Source organism: Nothobranchius furzeri, chromosome 10 (assembly GCF_043380555.1).
Source record: "Nothobranchius furzeri strain GRZ-AD chromosome 10, NfurGRZ-RIMD1, whole genome shotgun sequence".
NCBI lineage: Eukaryota > Metazoa > Chordata > Actinopteri > Cyprinodontiformes > Nothobranchiidae > Nothobranchius > Nothobranchius furzeri.
Window position 1 is genome coordinate 22,246,383 of NC_091750.1, and position 14,696 is coordinate 22,261,078.

Here is a 14,696-nt window from a genome sequence, read left to right on the forward strand (position 1 = left end):
CAAACCTGACCTCTTTAGGATATTTAGAAGCCAAGTTATAAGCCCACAAAGGTGTAACTGGACTACTTCTTTAAAGTGACACCAGGCCCGGTGACCTTTGGGACATGGTTTGACCCCCTATAGGAATGTGCGATCATCATGAAACGTTCAGATCACTTACAACTCAATAGATTCTAACTTCTTGTAACGTTTCAGCCCTATTGGACATTGTTTTCACACAAATGGACCCAGAATGATGTGAAATTGTGCTTCGTGCAACATAATTCTGGATGCCATTTACAAACCATAAGTGCTAATGACTCCATTCCTTTTTGTGGTTGTAGGGGCTGTTGATTGGAGTATACTAAAACAAACCTGATCTCTCTAGGACATTCAGAAGCCAAGTTATAAGCCCACAAATGTGTAACTGGACTACTTCTTTAAATTGACACCAGATCCGGTGACCTTTGGGACATGGTTTGACCCACTTAGGAAAGTGCTATCATCATGAAACGTTCAGATAACTTACAACTCAATAGATTCTACCTTCTTGTAACATTTCAGCCTGATTGGACCTTGTTTTCACACAAATGGACCCAGAATGATGTGTAATTGTGCTTCGTGCAACATAATTCTGGGTGCCATTTACAAACCATAAGTGCTAATGACTCCATTCCCTTTTGTGGTTGTAGGGATTGTTGATTGGAGTACACTAAAACAAACCTGATCTCTCTAGGACATTCAGAAGCCAAGTTATAAGCCCACAAATGTGTAACTGGACTACTTCTTTAAATTGACACCAGATCCGGTGACCTTTGGGACATGGTTTGACCCCCTTAGGAAAGTGCTATCATCTTGAAACGTTCAGATCACTTACAACTCAATAGATTCTACCTTCCTGTAACGTTTCAGCCTCATTGGACCTTGTTTTCACTCAAATGGACCCAGAATGATGTGAAATTGTGCTTCGTGCAACATAATTCTGGGTGCCATTTACAAACCATAAGTGCTAATGACTCCATTCCTTTTTGTGGTTGTAGGGGCTGTTGATTGGAGTACATTTAAACAAACCTGATTTCTCTAGGACATTCAGAAGCCAAGTTATAAGCCCACAAATGTGTAACTCGACTACTTCTTTAAATTGACACCAGATCCGGTGACCTTTGGGACATGGTTTGACCCCCTTAGGAAAGTGCTATCATCATGAAACGTTCAGATCACTTACAACTCAATAGATTCTACCTTCCTGTCACGTTTCAGCCTGATTTGACCTTGTTTTCACACAAATGAACCCAGAATGATGTGAAATTGTGCTTCGTGCAACATAATTCTGGGTGCCATTTACAAACCATAAGTGCTAATGACTCCATTCCTTTTTGTGGTTGTAGGGGCTGTTGATTGGAGTACATTAAAACAAACCTGATCCCTCTAGGACATTCAGAAGCCAAGTTATAAGCCCACAAATGTGTAACTGGACTACTTCTTTAAATTGACACCAGATCCGGTGACCTTTGGGACATGGTTTGACCCCCTTAGGAAAGTGCTATCATCATGAAACGTTCAGATCACTTACAACTCAATAGATTCTACCTTCTTGTAACGTTTCAGCCTGATTGGACCTTGTTTTCACACAAATGAACCCAGAATGATGTGAAATTGTGCTTCGTTCAACATAATTCTGGGTGCCATTTAAAAACCATAAGTGCTAATGACTCCATTCCTTTTTTGGGGTAATGGGGGCTGTTAATTGGAGTACTCTAAAACAAACCTGACCTCTTTAGGATATTTAGAAGCCAAGTTATAGAATTTCTCCTCCTTGAACCGTCACCTTATCGTGGTGGAGGAGTTTGAGTGCCCTAATGATCCTAGGAGCTATGTTGTCTGGGGCACTTAGTGCCCCTGGTAGGGTCTCCCATGACAAATTGGTCTTAGGTGAAGGGTGAGACAAAGAACTGTTCGAAGGATCTTTCATGGCGGTTAAAACGAAGAGTCGGAGTACCCGGCCCGGAGGGTTACCGGGGTCCCTCCCTGGAGCCAGGCCTGGGGCTGGGGCCCGTGAGATGCGCCTGGTGGCCGGGCTTTCGCCCATGGGGCCCGGCCGGGCCCAGCCCGAACCGGATAAGTGGGCTCGTCCAACTGTGGACCCACCAACCGCAGGAGGAACATGAAGGGTCCGGTGCAATGCGAATCGGGTGGCAGACCAAGGCGGGAGCCTTGGCGGTCCAATCCCCGGACAAGAAAACTAGTTTTTGGGACATGGAACGTCACCTCGCTGGCGGGGAAGGAGCCAGAGCTTGTGGCAGAGGTTGAGCGGTACCGGCTAGATTTAGTCGGACTCACCTCGACACATTGCATTGGCTCTGGAACCCGAGACCTGGAGAGGCGTTGGACACTCTACTTTGCTGGAGTTGCTCCGGGTGAGAGGCGGAGGGCTGGGGTTGGCTTTTTGTTAGACCCGAGACTCTCTGCCTGTGTGTTGGGGTTTACCCTGGGGGACAAGAGGGTAGCTTCCTTGCGCCTTCGGGTCGGGGAACGGGTCCTGACTGTTGTTTGTGCTTATGGGCCAAATATCAGTTTCGAGTACCCACCCTTTTTGGAGTCCCTGGGACGAGTGCTAGATAGTGCTCCATCAGGGGACTCCATTGTCCTGCTGGGGGACTTCAATGCTCACGTGGGCAATGACAGCTTGACCTGGAGGGGTGTGATTGGGAGGAACGGCCCACCTAATCTGAACTCGAGCGGTGTTTTGTTATTGGACTTCTGTGCAAGCCGCAGTTTGGCCATATCGAACACCATGTTCGAACATAAGGATGCCCACCGGTACACTTGGTACCAGGGCAGCCTAGGTCACAGGTCAATGATAGATTTTGTAGTCGTATAATCTGACCTGCGGCCGTATGTTTTGGACACCCGAGTGAAGAGAGGGGCGGAGCTGTCAACTGATCACCACCTGGTGGTGAGTTGGATCAGATGGCAAGGGAACATGCCGCGTAGACCTGGCAGACCCAAACGCATAGTGAGGGTCTGCTGGGAACGCCTGGCAGAAGAACCTGTCAAGACGGTCTTCAACTCCCACCTCCGGCAGAGCTTTGACCACGTCCCGAGAGCAGTGGGGGACATTGAGTCCGAGTGGGCCTTGTTCCACTCTGCGATTGTCGAGGCGGCTGTTGCTAGCTGTGGTCGTAAGGTGGCCGGTGCCAGTCGTGGTGGCAACCCCCGTACCCGCTGGTGGACACCAGAGGTTCGGGGAGCCGTCAGGCTGAAGAAGGAGGCCTACAGGGCGTGGCTGGTCTGTGGGTCTCCGGAGGCAGCAGACAGGCACCGGATAGCCAAGCGGGGTGCAGCAGTGGCAGTTGCCGAGGCAAAATCTCGGGCGTGGGAGGAGTTTGGTGAGGCCATGGAGAAAGACTATTGATCGGCTCCAAAGAGGTTCTGGCAAACTGTCCGGCGCCTCAGGAAAGGAAGGCAGCAACTCGCTCACACTGTTTACAGTGGGGATGGGGAGCTGCTGACGTCAACTGAGGCTATAGTCGGACGGTGGAAGGAATACTTTGAGGAGCTCCTCAATCCCACCAATGCGCATTCCGAGGAGGAACCAGAGCTGGGAGGCCTGGGGATGGACTGTCCGATCTCGGGGGCAGAAGTTGCTGAGGTAGTCAAACAACTACACAGCGGCGGAGCCCCGGGGGCGGATGAGGTTCGCCCTGGGTATCTCAAGGCTATGGATGTTGTAGGGCTGTCATGGTTGACACGTCTCTACAACATTGCGTGGTCATCGGGGGCAGTTCCTAGGGAGTGGCAGACCGGGGTGGTGGTCCCCATCTTTAAGAAGGGTGACCTGAGGGTGTGTTCCAACTATAGGGGGATCACACTCCTCATCCTCCCTGGAAAGGTCTACGCCAAGGTACTGGAGAGGAGGGTCCGATCGATAGTTGAATCTCAGATAGAGGAGGAGCAATGTGGTTTTCGTCCTGGCCGTGGAACTGTGGACCAGCTCTATACCCTTACAAGGGTGATGGAGGGGGCATGGGAGTTTGCCCAACCAATCCACATGTGCTTTGTGGATTTGGAAAAGGCTTATGACCGTGTCCCCAGGGGCACCCTGTGGGGGACGCTCCAGGAGTATGGGGTGGGTGGCTTTCTGTTAAGGGCCATTCAGTCCCTTTACCAGAGGAGCGTGAGTTTGGTCCGCATAGCCGTTAGTAAGTCGGACCTGTTCCCAGTGAGGGTTGGACTCCGCCAGGGCTGCCCTTTGTCACCGGATCTGTTCATCACTTTTATGGACAGAATTCCTAGACGCAGCCGTGGTGTGGAGTGTGTCGAGTTTGGTGGCAGGAGAATCTCGTCTCTGCTTTTTGCGGATGATGTGGTCCTCCTAGCTTCATCCAGCTCTGACCTTCAGCTCTTGCTGGGTAGGTTCGCGGCCGAATGTGAAGCGGCTGGGATGAGGATCAGCACCTCCAAATCTGAGACCATGGTTCTCGACTGGAAAAGGGTGGCTTGCCACCTCCGGGTCGGGGGAGAGGTCCTACCTCAAGTGGAGGAGTTTAAGTATCTCGGGGTCTTGTTCACGAGTGAGGGTAGGGGGGATCGGGAGATCGACAGGCGGATTGGTTCGGCGTCTGCAGTGATGCGGACGCTGAGCCGATCTGTCGTGGGGAAGAGGGAGCTGAGCCAGAAAGCCAGGCTCTCGATTTACCGGTCGATCTACTTCCCAATCCTCACCTATGGTCATGAGCTTTGGGTAATGACCGAAAGAACGAGATCGCGGATACAAGCGGCCGAAATGAGTTTCCTCCGTAGGGTGGCCGGGCTCAGCCTTAGAGATAGGTTGAGGAGCTCGGACATTCGGGAGGGACTCGGAGTAGAACCGCTGCTCCTCCGGATCGAAAGGAGCCAGTTGAGGTGGTTTGGGCATCTGGTCAGGATGCCTCCTGGACGCCTCCCCTGGGAGGTGTTTCGGGCATGTCCTGCCGGCAGAAGGCCCCCGGGTCGACCCAGGACACGTTGGAGAGGTTACATCTCCAATCTGGTCCGGGAACGCCTTGGGGTCCTGCCGGAGGAGCTGGTGGACAAGGCCGGGGAGAGGACGGCCTGGAGCTCCCTAATTGGGATGGTGCCCCCGCGACCCGGACCCGGATAAGCGGATGAAGACGAAGACGAAGTTATAAGCCCACAAAGGTGTAACTGGACTACTTCTTTAAAGTGACACCAGGCCCGTTGACCTTTGGGACATGGTTTGACCCCCTATAGGAATGTGCGATCATCATGAAACGTTCAGATCACTTACAACTCAATAGATTCTACCTTCTTGTAACGTTTCAGCCCTATTGGACATTGTTTTCACACAAATGGACCCAGAATGATGTGAAATTGTGCTTCATGCAACATAATTCGAGGTGCCATTTACAAACCATAAGTGCTAATGACTCCATTCCTTTTTGTGGTTGTAGGGGCTGTTGGTTGGAGTACACTAAAACAAACTTAACCTCTCTAGGACATTCAAAAGCCAAGTTATAAGCCCACAAATGTGTAACTGGACTACTTCTTTAAAGTGACACCAGGCCCGGTGACCTTTGGGACATGGTTTGACCCCCTATAGGAATGTGCGATCATCTTGAAACGTTCAGATCACTTACAACTCAATAGATTCTACCTTCTTGTAGCGTTTCATCCTGATTGGACCTTGTTTTCACACAAATGGACCCAGAATGATGTGAAATTGTGCTTCGTGCAACATAATTCTGATGCCATTTACAAACCATAAGTGCTAATGACTCCATTCCTTTTTGTGGTTGTAGGGGCTGTTGATTGGAGTACATTAAAACAAACCTGATCCCTCTAGGACATTCAGAAGCCAAGTTATAAGCCCACAAAGGTGTAACTGGACTACTTCTTTAAAGTGACACCAGGCCCGGTGACCTTTGGGACATGGTTTGACCCCCTATAGGAATGTGCGATCATCATGAAACGTTCAGATCACTTACAACTCAATAGATTCTACCTTCCTGTAACGTTTCAGCCTGATTGGACCTTGTTTTCACACAAATGGACCCAGAATGATGTGAAATTGTGCTTCGTGCAACATAATTCTGGGTGCCATTTACAAACCATAAGTGCTAATGACTCCATTCCTTTTTGTGGTTGTAGGGGCTGTTGATTGGAGTACACTAAAACAAACCTGACCTCTCTAGGACATTCAGAAGCCAAGTTACTAGCCCACAAAGGTGTAACTGGACTACTTCTTTAAAGTGACACCAGGCCCGGTGACCTTTGGGACATGGTTTGACCCCCTATAGGAATGTGCGATCATCATGAAACGTTCAGATCACTTACAACTCAATAGATTCTACCTTCTTGTAACGTTTCAGCCTGATTGGACCTTGTTTTCACACAAATTAACCCAGAATGATGTGAAATTGTGCTTCGTGCAACATAATTCTGGGTGCCATTTAAAAACCATAAGTGCTAATGACTCCATTCCTTTTTGGGGCAATGGGGGCTGTTAATTGGAGTACTCTAAAACAAACCTGACCTCTTTAGGATATTTAGAAGCCAAGTTATAAGCCCACAAAGGTGTAACTGGACTACTTCTTTAAAGTGACACCAGGCCCGGTGACCTTTGGGACATGGTTTGACCCCCTATAGGAATGTGCGATCATCATGAAACGTTCAGATCACTTACAACTCAATAGATTCTAACTTCTTGTAACGTTTCAGCCCTATTGGACATTGTTTTCACACAAATGGACCCAGAATGATGTGAAATTGTGCTTCGTGCAACATAATTCTGGATGCCATTTACAAACCATAAGTGCTAATGACTCCATTCCTTTTTGTGGTTGTAGGGGCTGTTGATTGGAGTACACTAAAACAAGCCTGACCTCTCTAGGACATTCAGAAGCCAAGTTATAAGCCCACAAATGTTGGTACTGGACTACTTCTTTAAATTGACACCAGATCCGGTAACCTTTGGGACATGGTTTGACCCCCTTAGGAAAGTGCTATCATCATGAAACGTTCAGATCACTTACAACTCAATAGATTCTACCTTCCTGTAACGTTTCAGCCTGATTGGACCTTGTTTTCACACAAATGAACCCAGAATGATGTGAAATTGTGCTTCGTGCAACATAATTCTGGATGCCATTTACAAACCATAAGTGCTAATGACTCCATTCGTTTTTGTGGTTGTAGGGGCTATTGATTGGAGTACACTAAAACAAGCCTGACCTCTCTAGGACATTCAGAAGCCAAGTTATAAGCCCACAAATGTTGGTACTGAACGACTTCTTTAAATTGACACCAGATCCGGACACCTTTGGGACATGGTTTGACCCCCTTAGGAAAGTGCTATCATCATAAAACGTTCAGATCACTTACAACTCAATAGATTCTACCTTCCTGTAACGTTTCAGCCTGATTGGACCTTGTTTTCACACAAATGAACCCAGAATGATGTGAAATTGTGCTTCGTGCAACATAATTCTGGGTGCCATTTACAAACCATAAGTGCTAATGACTCCATTCCTTTGTGTGGTTGTAGGGGCTGTTTATTGGAGTATACTTAAATAAACCTGATCTCTCTAGGACATTCAGAAGCCAAGTTATAAGCCCACAAATGTGTAACTGGACTACTTTTTTAAATTGACACCAGATCCGGTGACCTTTGGGACATGGTTTGACCCCCTTAGGAAAGTGCTATCATAATGAAACGTTCAGATCACTTACAACTCAATAGATTCTACCTTCCTGTAATGTTTCAGCCTGATTGGACCTTGTTTTCACACAAATGAACCCAGAATGATGTGAAATTGTGCTTCGTGCAACATAATTCTGGGTGCCATTTAAAAACCATAAGTGCTAATGACTCCATTCCTTTTTGGGGTAATGGGGGCTGTTAATTGGAGTACTCTAAAACAAACCTGACCTCTTTAGGATATTCAGAAGCCAAGTTATAAGCCCACAAAGGTGTAACTGGACTACTTCTTTAAAGTGACACCAGGCCCGGTGACCTTTGGGACATGGTTTGACCCCCTATAGGAATGTGCGATCATCATGAAACGTTCAGATCACTTACAACTCAATAGATTCTACCTTCTTGTAACGTTTCAGCCTGATTGGACCTTGTTTTCACACAAATGGACCTAGAATGATGTGAAATTGTGCTTCGTGCAACATAATTCTGGTTGCCATTTACAAACCATAAGTGCTAATGACTCCATTCCTTTTTGTGGTTGTAGGGGCTGTTGATTGGAGTACACTAAAACAAACCTGATCCCTCTAGGACATTCAGAAGCCAAGTTACAAGCCCACAAATGTGTAACTGGACTACTTCTTTAAATTGACACCAGATCCGGTGACCTTTGGGACATGGTTTGACCCCCTATAGGAATGTACGATCATCATGAAACGTTCAGATCACTTACAACTCAATAGATTCTACCTTCCTGTAATGTTTCAGCCTGATTGGACCTTGTTTTCACACAAATGAACCCAGAATGATGTGAAATTGTGCTTCGTGCAACATAATTCTGGGTGCCATTTAAAAACCATAAGTGCTAATGACTCCATTCCTTTTTGTGGTTGTAGGGGCTGTTGATTGGAGTACACTAAAACAAACCTGATCTCTCTAGGACATTCAGAAGCCAAGTTATAAGCCCACAAATGTGTAACTGGACTACTTCTTTAAATTTACACCAGATCCGGTGACCTTTGGGACATAGTTTGACCTCCTTAGGAATGTGCTATCAGCATGAAACGTTCAGATCACTTACAACTCAATAGATTCTACCTTCCTGTAACGTTTCAGCCTGATTGGACCTTGTTTTCACACAAATGAACCCAGAATGATGTGAAATTGTGCTTCGTGCAACATAATTCTGGGTGCCATTTAAAAACCATAAGTGCTAATGACTCCATTCCTTTTTGGGGTAATGGGGGCTGTTAATTGGAGTACTCTAAAACAAACCTGACCTCTTTAGGATATTCAGAAGCCAAGTTATAAGCCCACAAAGGTGTAACTGGACTACTTCTTTAAAGGAGACATAACATGAAAAACCCAGTTTTTTATCCGTTAACACAGTGTGTTTCACCTTTTAAGTGTCTAAGTGAGCAAAAAGGCTTATATTATTCCCTGGAGTTGCTATTTAGATATTTAATAATTAAGTTTTGGGCATATTTGTCCACCCGTTCAGTTTTTCAAGTTATCTATTACATCAGTAATTTATTTCGTCAGGATAACTACCAAATTGGAAAAATGCAGAATGTCTGGTTATTTTAGCCACACACAGCTCAAAACTGTTCCTCGTTTTAAGGAAGGGTGGTGTGGCAGTATTTAAACCCAGGAGCTGATGACACTACTGCTAAAAAAAACACAGAAGAAAAAGTTGTGTGTGTGTGTGTGTGTGTGTGTGTGTGTGTGTGTGTGTGTGTGTGCGTGCGCGCGCGTGGTTCGTTTGTGTCTCCAGGCTAGTAAGTACTGAGGGCTTCATCTATCTAAAAGGAGTCATTTCCATCTGAATTTGGCAGCGACGGGACACAGCAGCAGAGCGGTAAGCTTCATATAACTCTAAAATGTCGACAAACTTTACTTTAGATTTACGGGCATTAGCAGCACTAAAGCGTTAGCATCCGGCTTGCTATCGCTAGCACAGTATGCTAGTAAAGTTAGCACCCAGATTAATGTGGATTTGGCTGATTTTCGTGGAATAAAACGTGATTTCTGATCAACGCCTTATTTTACACCAGATGTACATCCACTGATTGTAGCAGCAGAGAGCCTGTGTGTTATTTTACTTGAGTGTGATGTAATCTTAGCATCCAGTAAATAAAGTCCCATATCAGCTAAAATGCAGCGTGACAAAGTCATTAAAGTGCGTCAACACAGTGGATTTAATAGAGTTTTAAAGAACAATCTCTGAGTGAAGTGAGGTTAGTTTTTTGTCTCACTGCAGATATAAAAACTAACTGCATCAGTCACACGCAGCAAAGCTCACCGTCTGTATGAGCGTGAGCGTCGGAAAGCTGATAAAATCGGCTGTAAAATAATTAAAACAAAAGTGAAAATGTTCCTTTGCTTTTTAGAGTCCACATCCAGAACGCTGGAGCCGTGTTTCACTGACAGGCTGTCAGACTAACGCCCTGATGAGCTCAGCTGGGACAAACTGGTCTGATGTTCAGGTAAGTGAAGATCTGCTTCTCCAAGTCCTTGAGATGCTAGTAAAAAATAATTTAGCCAGCTTGCTAATGTTACTTTTCTTCTCCTCTAAGGAACACAGAACGTTCAGATGTTGGAGCTTCACGCCACCTACTGAGGAAGGAGACTCACCAGTAAAGAGACGGTCTGGACCAGACCAAAGTGAGTGATGACACACCTGAGCCACCCTCATCATTAAGAACACCTCACCCCCTGAATCACTCCGTCTGATGACAGCAGAGTGATTTATTTGATGTTTTACTTGTTTAGTCTGTTTAGAAATTATTGAATTACATTATTTTCTGTAAACAACCATCTGATCTGGATGTGTGCAGAATAACTTTCCCCAAGTTCAGCAACAGCTAGCCTATAAAAACAGCTGCAGCATGTAGTAAGTCTGTCTGCACTGCTCTCTAATGAGCTTCCTTTCATAAGGAATCATTTGTATAATTTTAGTGTCACTATTTTATTACATTTGTAAGAATATGAAGTCACTGCAGCAAAGTGAACTTGTGAACAAACACAAACGTGACTATAAACATGAAAGCTAAAGAAACAACTTTCCTAAAGCTGCTTGTAAACTAAATATGTCATTAAAGTTATTGTCTATCATTGCAGAATATGGCGATGACAACATGGAACTGGTCTTTGGAAAAGTTTTCCCTGAACCAACTCCGTTTCTAGATGAGGTAGAGAAGATCTGTATCTCACCAACCCTCTGGTCTCAGTATTCAGACAACGGAGGTCTCCCACTGTTATCCAGGACCAGTTTGAAGCCCACATACTGCCCCTCCCTCATCATCAGGAAACATCAATCCGTATCCTGAGGACAACAGAAGACGGCAGGAGGACAGGAACTCTGAGACCTAGACACCACCAGCACCGAGACACAAAGCACCTTGTGCACAACGCCTGTTTAACTACTAAAGCCTGTTTATTATATTGTTCTACTTATTTGCTGTGAGGTTAATACTTAGAAAATTTGTATTTTAATGTAAACAATTTAAAAAAAACACTGATTGTATGTTTTCTTTTAGATGTAATGGTCCAAACTCAGCCTTGTAGACATTTATTGCATCCTGTAGGTAAATACACAGAACAGGCTCAGATCCAGGATGACCCAGCATGCTCTTCTTCCATTCTGGCTGTTAGGGATTTTATCAATAACTCAATGCCTACTGATGTTTCCACCTAACGGTATTTATTTAGAATGCAGGTAAGATTTAACTATATTTGTTAGCAAAGCAGACTGATCTTGGGAATTTCACTGCAGCACTGATGTCCACCTCTCTGTACACATTAGAGAGAATTACCACTTTACAGCTAAACACATTTAAAGTGCATGTCAAGTGTGCCTCAGAGTCTTACCCCACCCACGTATCAATTTTAAAAACTGCAACATTGGTAGGTGTTGCCTGGAGGACCGAGAGGGCGGAGCCGCGGCAGTGACGAAGACGATGGCTAACTAGACGATGCTAGCTCCCTTCACTCTGAGCAGTCATTAGAAGTGGAGGACGTTTCTCCCCCTCCTTACCCAGACACTCGAGAAGAAAGGTACCAAGTCTAATTTGAGGAGACAAGCGGACATGAGCCTTATTGTTTTGAGCTTGTGAGTTGCCTGAAATTACCGGAACCGACCCAACAGAACCATCTCTGAATGTAAGTAGCCGTTAGCCATAGCATCAGATTAGCTGCAGGGTTTGTCTCCACGGCCCGAGAGCTAGTATTCAGCATGTTTTAGAGATTTATCTGCATCAACACACCTGGTTTTAACCAGCAACAAACAGCTGAGCTGCTTAACAGCTTATCTAACCTGTTAAAGCAGGAAAATCCACTGAAACGTGCTGGATAGCAGCTCTCCAGGAGATCTGGCCTCAAGCTACAGTCTGCTGCATAAAGTTATGAAAATATCCAATGAGAAAATTATTCTGTAATGTGTTCAGCCCACTAAAACTGCCCTGATTTCATTATTTATTTACTGATACTAGCTGCTCTTGGTTGCAGGTGATCCTCTGGTGTCTGCAGCTGGTCTCCTGCTGGTGTCGTCAGGATCAGGAGCTTCCAGAAGAATGTGCCTTTCAATGACTCTTTCCCCCTTATTTGTTATGTTAATTAAATAAATCTCAATTTATATATTTCCTGTTTTTGTTCATGTCCATAAATACTTAAACATGCTTGAAATTAAAACGAGCTTTTAACAGTGAGGTGCTAGTTTAATTCATCACCATAGAGCTAGTTAAACATGCGACAATGTGATAATTCAATTAATGTAATTTATAAATATCCATTAAAATATCAAAACTGGAATCAAAATGAGATATTTGGCAGCACAAAAAACTTGTCAAACACAATATTTATTATAATAATTGTAGGCAGACAGGAGACAGAGCTGATGGAGGTTCTCAGCCATCGAAGGAAGGCTGAAGGCTTTCCAGGAACAGGAGATGTGGTGTTGTCTCTTCTCTCTCTATTCTGCCAGATGAGCTGATAGGTTACAGGTGTGTGAGGACATCCTCATGCTCTCATAACCAGATGACAGGTGTGTGAGGACATCCTCATGCTGTCATAACCAGATGACAGGAGTTATCAGGTGATCAGCCAGGCTAATGATGAGATGCAGAAAGAAAACAAATCCAGGACAGTGTACTGTAATAAAAATAATATGTGGTGTTGCTCACCTTATGTGCTCTTATAGAGTTATTAACGTGTGCCTGCCTCATGGTGTAGAGTCCATATTTTGCTGAGTGTCCTGCAGTAATGCAGGTTATTAGTTAATTTACTTTTGATAGCAAAATATTTAATTTAAAAGTTATTTACCAGGTGAATCAGCTCACACGTCACCACCAAGTGTCACAGGGCCAGAATCAGTAGCCTCCTTCATGATGTAATCACATACTTATTTAATTGTTAATATCTTAAAAATTCAGAAATGTTTTAATTTTTTTTTTTTACCTTGAACAGTTCACTGAGCTTGCACTGTCACTGAGGTGGAAGCTGGAATCAACAGCAGACACCTCACATCTTGGTCTTTTCAGGGGGTGTGGATGCTCTGGGACCTTCTGGAAGATGAATTTCTGTCATGGTCCATGTGTCACAAGACACTGAGGCTGTGAGCTCTATAAAAAACAAAGAAGCAGCACATTTATAAACGTTTAAAACAGCATAAAATCATGTGTAACAATCTGTAAAACAAATTAAAACTAGAAGGTAATAAAATGTTTACATAGAAGATTATTAAAAATAATTCACCTTTGCTACGGGTAACACCACGTCAGCCTGGACAAGTGCATTCTTGCAGATTACTAAATCAGTCTGACAGCCAGTGTCTTGGGTAGATTTAGCCTGAAAAAAAAAATAGAAGCACATTGATGTTTATAAAGTCAGATAAAATACAAAAGAAACTGTCCCATATAGGCGCTTTATAACATTCCTAGTGTGTGATGTTATTATAACGTAAAAGTCAGTCGCATATGATGTGGAGATCCTGAAATGCGACCTCCTGAACAGAATTCCTCACGGAACCGGGTCACGCTGTGCTGGATTTCACGCTGTAATGCTGTCTGTCAACTAGTGCTGTGTTAGTTAGAGCCACTGTTGCAGAATTACCGACTGACACAAAAACAACCCGAATTTTCTCTGAGCCTGACAGTCATGTGGACCGTTTTGTCGGCCAGGGCTTCGAGATATGTTCCGATTCGCCGCTGATTCTAACCTTACATCCCGTTCCACATTTTGTGAACTTGACAAATCAGCCCAAAGGCAGTGCAGGCTGATAGCTAAATGAGTGAACCACGTCTCTCACACTTTGCATTTAGGAAGGGAATTGTCTTTAGAAGATGTTAAAACTTTTATTTAGCTTACTCACCTCAGACTGGAGCCTGTCATGGTGGGGCAGCAGAGTCGGTGGGCTGTATCTAAATCGCGGAAGAGCCACGGTGGGCACAGCCTCCCTCTTGGAACGGAGACGTGCAGAATCGCAGGTAAAATGCTGGTTGCAAACTACAGCACCAGGCGGGAGCTGAATCTTTTCCAGACACGCAACCACTGGCGCCTAATTTCTAAGTCCAGCGGAAAGGAGTGCAACCCGACAGAGCTCCGCAACCATACTACACTACACCATCTCACCATGCTAACACGATATGGAGCACTAAACCCGAACTACTTTCCTAATTACACTAACAGCCAAACAGTAACTAAACTACAATATCCAACAGCCAAGCTAACACTAAATAAGTATGTATAACACTAAAAGCTATGCTAAAGACTAGGATATGCTAATGCTATATGCTAATGCTGAACTACGGCTAACCTCCTACACTCGCATGCAAATCCAACTCCCAACTCGCCACAAGGCGTGGCCGAGACTCCCGATGCTTTTATAACATTGACACAGAGCTGCTACGCAGTACTCTACTGGTTTACGTAGTATCTTACTCTTTAGCCATTGGCTAAAATTTATTCAAAATGAGTCAAATTCTATGTTTTAAGCTGAAGGTGGAGCTATACTGTGGTATGTAGG

At 44.9% G+C, this 14,696-nt stretch overlaps 1 long non-coding RNA gene across 1 annotated transcript; it reads right to left on the bottom strand.

Moving 5' to 3' along the window:
* Positions 1-12,570: 12,570 nt before the first annotated feature.
* Positions 12,571-13,908, bottom strand: LOC139072152 (uncharacterized). The gene is made up of 5 exons (XR_011521749.1): positions 13,427-13,908; positions 13,130-13,293; positions 12,995-13,052; positions 12,856-12,926; positions 12,571-12,737 (listed from the first exon to the last, which is right to left on the bottom strand). It is a non-coding gene; the product is annotated as an uncharacterized lncRNA (long non-coding RNA).
* Between the last annotated feature and the right edge of the window lie 788 nt (positions 13,909-14,696).